Source organism: Topomyia yanbarensis, chromosome 1 (genome assembly GCF_030247195.1).
Source record: "Topomyia yanbarensis strain Yona2022 chromosome 1, ASM3024719v1, whole genome shotgun sequence".
In the NCBI taxonomy this organism is placed as follows: Eukaryota; Metazoa; Arthropoda; class Insecta; order Diptera; family Culicidae; genus Topomyia; species Topomyia yanbarensis.
The window spans coordinates 16,184,963-16,193,496 of record NC_080670.1 but is presented as its reverse complement, the minus strand read 5'-3'; positions in this window follow the sequence as shown (position 1 = coordinate 16,193,496).

Here is an 8,534-nt window from a genome sequence, read left to right as displayed (position 1 = left end):
AAAAGATCACCTATGGAAAAACAATGAATTTGGAATGAGTATTGACTTATTTGACGTCTAGGACACCAACACAGTTGCAATTTGTATAGACAACATTCTTTGCATGCTATTTTTACAATTCGCCATTTGGCAAAAATTCCACCCGATTTAACCTCAATCTCGCACTAACACAACTGCACATGGATTAGTCAATTGTCGCAACGCGACTGCATTTTTTCAAACTCACATTTAAAAGTTCGATCTTTTTGATACTTATTTTTTCTTCTATCCTCATGCCCCGTACCAGCAGTGATGCTGTCCGAAAGACAGACAGGTATTTGCGAATAGCTCCCCAACCTTGTTCATGCTCATACCTACCAAACCAAGAGCTCCCTAATCCAGCGATAAAAATTTAACCTTCTAATCTTGCATGTTCACTTTTTGCTACCGTCACTGGGTCTTACCGATGCTTACTGAATTAGTGCCATATCATTTGACAGCAGACGTAACGAACGACCTAAACCACACACAGTTTATCTGTAACATGACACAAACAATTTGCCTCCTCCTCCTTCTCATTCGTACCTGTCTAATTTGTGTGCAGCCAGACTCTTTCCCGCAGACGTTTTCACACAGGTGCAATTTTGGCGAACCACTTGCGATCAGATTTTTTTTACTTCGTTTTTTGCATCTTTCTGGCGTCCAGTATGCAACCATGGTAACCACCTTGTTATGCTTGGTGTTCTTGAGCTAGAACTACTGGCTGAGGATGGTTGGCCAAAGTTAACTTTGATTAGAGTTTTAACGGCAGCCAGACCACCCTGAAAAACCAGATGAGAAAAAAAATCATATTACCGCAGAACTTTCTTCGGCGTACATGGCGCCGCATTATCCTTTCGAATAGCCAGGACAACCTTTTGAATGGGAGAAAAGACAAACAAATCCTAATTTTAATGACCGTAAATGCCGCCCTCCTGCGATGGTAAACACGATCGTAAACACACCGAACAACGCGCGGGAACATCAATTCAAATAGCCATAAAAATAAGCTACAAGCCGTAAAATTTGATCGGCGTACCAAAGCCGGGGTTGAAACAAAAGACCGATGATGATATTTTCCAACCCCTAAATTACCTCGCACCCTTTCTGATGCAACGAGGCCACACCGACTATAAAATTGACTTATCGTAATCGTTCGATTGGAAACCGCGCCATTTGATTGTTTCTACAAAATAAGGCATCGATCCTTTTTTAATTCGCCGCGATTGCGCCTGTGCGTGAAGATTCTTCCTATCTCGCGGCATCCGACAACCCTATAATTACGGGGCGGCTTGTGATGGTCGTCGCATTCGAAGGCTCTAATCGTTTCTCTAAACATTAAAAACCAGTCAGCATCATTATTTCAATGCTGGGAGGTCTTTTCTCTTTAAAATGGTGTCATTCGGCAGATAGCCGACAAAAATTAGTCGAAAAATCAGTCATGTTTGTTTTAGAACCATGCAAAACAAACAGACACGAAGTAATTGCATTGCCCCCCGCTAAATAAAAGTGTCTCCAGCCAGCGGGGCCTACTTTACCTGGATTCGGGCGAGCTGCGGCGTTGCTAACTCGAACGAACAAATTGATTTAAATGGTGTCACTCACGGAGTGCAGTCAGGGTTGCGTGCCGAAACGAGACATGTCAGGGTTTGCATTGCTCACGGTTAGGATCATCAGGTGAGGATCTCGGCGCTTTCGGATGATCATCCTTAAGTGTGCCTCGAGGGGATCACGCTTTTTCGCCGAAAAAATACAGACCGACACGAGAAGGGAAAATTGCGCTAACAAAGAGTGACCACTGAAACTGGTGTTGGCCTTCGTAATGCAAGAGTGTCGCAGCGTCCGGTATGGGGAAGTGGGGGATCGGTTTCGACACACATTCCAAAAAATACTTGAATGAAAAAATGTACATCATTGTATTCTTCACCAACAACTCCTTGACTGCTTGACCTAGAACTAACCTCGAACTAACCTACGAAACCACTGAAAAAATATCCAACTTCAGTACACATTTTTTATCAAATTCGTGAAAATGTATAATGCATTCTGAAACTATCGCATTTTTTCTAAACCAGTTATGGAATTTGCGTTTCGACTTCGTCTCATCACAATCCGACACTAACTTAGTAACAAGACTAAGCTATTGCCGGATTGACGCTAGCTTCAAAAACGGAGACACTAATTGTGTTCCTGAGCAAACTCCTAGTCGCGCGTGAGATATCCCGCAAGAAAAGGCGTTTATTTTTAAGCTAATTAGAACTAGTGAACTCGAAACATTTGGTTTTTGCGGGACATCACACTTGACTAGGGGTTTACTCAGGAACACAAATAGCGTCTCTGTTTTTTGGAGCTAGCGTCAATCCGGCTTAGTCCTGTCACTAAGTTTGTGTCGGATTCTGATGAGACGAAGTCGAAACACAAATTCCATAACTAATTTAGCTATACGTTTTGCACCCTCAACGCGCAAATATGGTTTTTAAAAATGCTCTCCTTAGTGGAGAAAAATTAGTTTTTACCCAAATTTTTCCACTAAGGTGAAATATAGCATAGCGAATTTTTACTTTATGAAAAAGGGACCGGGAACAAATATAATGTGTTAAAGTTGGACACGATTTCCGTTATGTCAATTTTAAATCGATTTTCTGTACGTGAACTAGTTCAAAACTTTATGATCGTTATTCATAAACATGGTTCGTATTTTTATTCATAAATTCAGACACATTGTTTAGGGTCTGACTATACAAGGTGGCCAGATTTATGATTTATTAAATCTTGATTATGATCTGGCTTTCGTGGTTGTGTATTAAAGGGTGTACGGAATTAAATTGCATCACAAGAAACGGTTCGTTAAAATTTACCGATTCAACTTTCAGGAAATAAATTATAATATTAAATCTTCTCTATGTTCATTGTATTCAATTTTATATCCATATCCAAATGCACAAACCTTCATTTTAACACTGCTCAAAAGATCTTGTACAATGCTTGGGCCAACTTGTATTTCTCAATTTGTACAACTCCAGAGCATATTTCAAGTAATGGCAGTAGTTTAAATCTGACCGGAAAAGCATAGAACCATCGTTCGATCTCATAAATAAAGGTAGACGCTTTTGGACGCATTCCTTCAACTACATCTGCCCAGTCACCGTTCCGATTGTCACGAACGGGGTGCTCCGCTTTCCATACCAGCAAATTGCCTTCTAAATCATGTACTTTTTTTAGCAAACTTAGACATTAGCTGAGCTTCCGCGCACGTGATTTTCCCACTGTATTCTGCAGTTCATCGCAATTCGGCGCCTTTTGAGCTTTGTACGTCACTGAACTACTGGGATTCCTCTTAAAAGCTTCCACTTTTAGTGCTTCGTTCTGTTGAATTTATTTCTCTAGGAATCTTAGGATTTTCAGCATTTCCTGCTAATCTCCAATCCCGCGAATTTTTGTTTCCACATTTCCGGGATTCGAGAATTCCGGAAAAAAGATTTGCCTTGCTTTTTTTTTCAAAACACTTATGTGCTTTCATGATCGAGTTTGTAAGTAGGGGTTCCCCCATGACTTGGGTTCCTTTCATCTGCCAGACAGACCCTTACTGACAGGGCGGCCTAGGTGCCTCTACCAGAATTTCGGAACTTCGCACAATACAAAAACATTCAATTTTACCGTTTTATTCTCCACTTTCACTCTCCTCCGCTGCAAACCACTGCTGTCGCTGGACGCTGTTTTTCTACCACTGCTCGCTGGCGTTTTATTTCGACCGGCCGGGTCTACAACGGCCGAGTTCTCCTTGGACGTTTCTATTAGCTACTCCGGCAGCGTTTTGTGGCAATTCGCTAGATACGTTAGGACAGTGGTTCTCAACCTTTTTCGTTCCATCCATCACCCAGCATTGTTGCGGACCCCCACGGGTAAACACCAATTTTGTATGCTATCAATATATTATTTTCAGTCTGTTAGGAAACAAGGCTTGAAATTTCAATACACACTCGGAAAATATATTTTTCTTCGCGTACCCCCAGCAGCGACTTCGCTGCCCCCTAGATCCACTGCGTTAGGAAAAGGAAAGGAAAACTCGATGGCCACCACTCGCACGATCAAAACAAACCGTCAAAACACCTCGTCGCATAACTTTCATAGCCGATGACCTCTGAGAAAATGCTGTTGGATGCTCATACCCAGAATCAAGGATCCAGGTGTTTTGTTTTGAGAGTTGTCCTACTAGAGCTGGATTCTCGGAAGGGCTCTCTGTCAGAATAACTCACTACAATTGGGTCATTAAGCTATATACAGTTTTCCATTTCATTCGATAAATTTTAGGTCCAATATACATAATTCAACATCATTTCAAAAAAAAATTGTTATAATACGCAAAACGATTGTTTTTGTTTTTTTTAAAATAAATCTTATATAAGCTTGGCAAACCATACATAGGAAAACTGCGGTTGTTTACATCTGGCCTATCAAGACAAAACTATATTCATTGTATGGTGTTTATGTCAAATAAAAATAACCCTGCGGGAAAACCGGGAAAACATGTGTTCATTTTTTCTGGCAGGGCATCAGTTGTCGTGAAATTCGAAATGTCAAATCCTTCTCATAGTGTCAAATCCAGACTGTCAACATATTTCTTTATTTTAAATTTAAATTTTATTTTCACGTTTCCTGAGTTGGAAAAATACATTGTTGCAATCGCGAAAATCAGTTTTATCGATGCATGTAATAAAAAAAGATTTTTTTTCTCATTTAATGACCCAATTGCAGACGAGAAGGAAAACGTGACCCACTTAAACGCTTCTTAAGGCCGTGATTCTGAATGTGATATTGAGTGTACGGTACAGATGTGCGGCCGTAGGGAATTCACGATCGCGTGAATCATCGCGAAAGGCTCGAGCGTTTGTATGTTAAAGTGGTCGACCGCGGATGTCTATGTATGTAGCGTGTGCTTGCGTTTATGATACATTGCGAGTATGAATTTGATTTAAGAACGATATTAATATTTTCTAACGGCATTTGCGTGTATTCTGGGATGATCGCGCGGACCGTGATTCTAATACTTATTTTTCAGTGTCCGGTCCAGATACTAGGAGATAGGGAGTTCCACAATATCACTAGGTTTCCCGTTCTTCTCGCCATGGGATGTTGTTTAGTGAGTATGAACATCGTTTTTTCATTGTTCTGACTGTAAGCATAAATCTAGTAGGTTGCTAGAACAGAGGATAGGGACTTTCGGATGTGAGCGATTCATGATAGCGCGAACACGGACGTCTATGCTGTATCGTTCGCTTTATTACCGAGATGTTTTAATATTTACAAGATCGCGGGAATAAGTATGTGTTGATGATCGCAGTTATATGTTGACGTTGCGACCAGGTTTGCATTATCACAAAGGCCACGAGCGTTTGTACTTTTGGAATAAGCGAAATTGTGAGTGAACATGAGAAAAAGAAAAATAACATGCCGAACAAGATGCATAGAGATAAAGTAGAAGCGTATAAATGGACCGAGATTATTTGTAGTGTGCATGATTAGTGGAAAAGGAAACGAATATGACCGGGCATGGATGATTCATGTGCGTCGGTAAATTAACTTCCCGAATGAATCAAATCGAATGCTTTATGTAACCACTGAGAAAAGTGACCAACCAATCCTAGGAAGGATAAAATCGCACGCTAGACAAAATATTACCCACGATTACATTATATGCCAGTTCTACATTTATATCCTGATTCAGCTGTTCAGACGTATTGACAATGGAGAGTGGACTAAATCAAACGTACCGCCCCGCATCAACTCGCATCTTCCATACACAAATAAACATACTGCTAGCATATAACAATTGTACATTAGTACTAGAAAAACTAAAATTATTACTACAAATACTTATACCAACAGGCACCTAACAATTCTTTAAGGTTCATCTGAGAAAGCCCTGAAAAGCGGCCATCCCTGAAAAGGGCAAAAAGCAGCCACTCGTCACACCGTTGGAAAAATCTTCATGAAAATAAATCAGTAGAACTCTACCAATGTCCCGAATACATTGACTAAACCTCAAGGTTGTGCAAAGGTCAGCTAAGATAACTGCCCCCACCCCGTCCCCAAAAACAGCCCCAGCCCCCTAGGCACCATCAGCTGAAGCTTAATGGTGCCTAGGTATTAAATAAAACACAAAACAAAAAAAGTTCCACTAACCCCTCTCGGTCTCTTCTACGCACCACTATCAAGGCGTAATGCAATAACCATCTTAAAGTAATTGACTGTCAGAGGTTCTTTAACTCTGATGCACGAAATATGCTTGATGGTGTTTGCAATATCGTCCAACCTATCAACTTAGGGTAGGGTGAATCAAGGATGCTTGAGTTCTTAATCGAAAATCCCAGAGTTCCATGAGCCAGTATCGTTAAGTTCCATGATCTAGGATCCTTCAAACCCTGGATCCAGGATCCTTGAGCATCAAGGTCCCTGAGTTCTAGGATCAAGGACCCTTGAGTTCTTGGTTAAGAAATTAAAAAACAAAATAAGGAAAATCTTTGTAGACGTGTACGAAGAAAAAAGATCTTAATCTGATGAATGTTATTAAAAATGGGAAGTGGGACTATTTCAGTTAATATATAACAGTCAAGGGTTTGTATATGGAAAAACAACGGTTGAAAGTTTCCAAATCATGAAAAAAATACATGATGGTATAGTCGTGCGTTTTATTATTAAAACCCGTTTATTTTTTAATGTAGTATGATTTTATTCACTCGAAATTGTTCACCAATTACATTCAAACTGTCGTTGATGAAGTCTTCCCCTTTCCTTCATTGTCAGCAAGATTTCACAGATTCCTGTCTGCTCTATTCTCTCTTCTCGACCACTTGTAATAGACAAAACCGAGAAACATTCCGGATAGTGTAGCTTTGGCCACCTGTTGACAAACGATAAAAAAGAACATAATTAAAACTGGAGGCAGACCCATTGGTAGCCTATGAAACGATTCGTACGTTCGCCCTTCCTCGTAAGGTCGATGAGTTGAAGTACCGGGTCAATCCTTTAAGGGTGGAGTCATCCACAGGAACTTCTCCTTGTTTGATAGGAGAAGACGGTGGCGGCGGCGATGTTGGTGACGACGACGACTTCTTTTCAGAACTCATTCCTGCAAATTTTGATCACTTGCCCCGAAATAGTACTAACGTCGAAACAGTAATGACGTTTGGGTTCTACCGCGTGATTGCTACGATTTGAAAGATTTTTCTTCATAGGGGAAATTAGACGCTAACGAACACTGCAAAAACAGGCTGAGTGCTTGTATGTGTGGCCAATGCTGCACTGTCACGACGATGACATTATCACTTTTATAGGTTATCTCTGCTAATGATTTTGACCAATGCTAGGACCTTGTTTAGAAAAACTTTGAAATTTGTTCTAGTAACCGAAAAAGGCAGCCTAATTAATATTATGGTTTGTTGGGGGTGATGTTAGTTACCATGAAGTTATTTTCATTGTTGCAAATTTTGCTTTGTGAGTAGTAAAGTTTCAATACTTTGGAACAAACTGGGAGAAAGTTGTTCCTAAATTTGAATCTTCCTCGTTTTCTTTCTTTGACAAATGCGAGTAATTATCAGAAGGGTGAATTTTTCTAGCTCCGAAAAGGACGAAAAAAAGCAATAAGGGCAATATTCAATAGTTTGAAATGTACCGGGTTAATAACAAATGTAAACTTGTCATTCGGCTTCGAAAAACGTGACCCCAGCACTGTATGATAAAATACTTTTCGCAAATGTGCCGATATTTCATTTCATTTTATGTCCTCGGCGCAAGTTTTTGACGTGTTGCACCGGGTCCGAAAAAAGTCCATTGTCCTGCCCAGCTGAGTATGAACCGTAAGAGTACGCAAAAAAAGTAGGTACACAATCCATGAAATTCGCTACCAAATTTTAAATGCCACCCAAATCAGATCGGAAGGAATGCTTCCGATGTTCGAATCGAGTTGACGTGAAAAGCAGTCACGTGGATCGCAGCTGAACACCGGGGCAGGTGAATGCTGTTTTTGTATGTATACCATGTATACGATTCCACAGCCTACTGGGAACAGTAAAAGGGAACCGAACATGAACCTCATCTCAAACGGGGGGTAGACGAAATGTATGGTAGGTGCACTGCCGCTCTACGCATAATTGTCCCATGTGTATAAAGTTCTATGCAAACGATTTCACTCACACTACTTGGGGGTTTGTTTTCCTCCAGCTGTCATATATAAAACTGTCAGCCAAATTAAACATTTGAATTGGCTCTCGTAAAGTATTTATAAGGGTGTTGAAATGCTCTATGTCGCTGTAAAACTTATTCGGGGGACGTACAATTCCGGTTGGTCATATTCCATCATGAAAATAATCCGACCGAAAAGTTATTTTCGATTTGTTTTCCTCCATCTATGACAGGTGGAGGAAAACAAACCGTTGAACACACTAATACAGTCTCAGATTGTCAAGTACTCTATATGGAATCCCATAGCACATAGGACAGTTATGCTTATAGCGGCA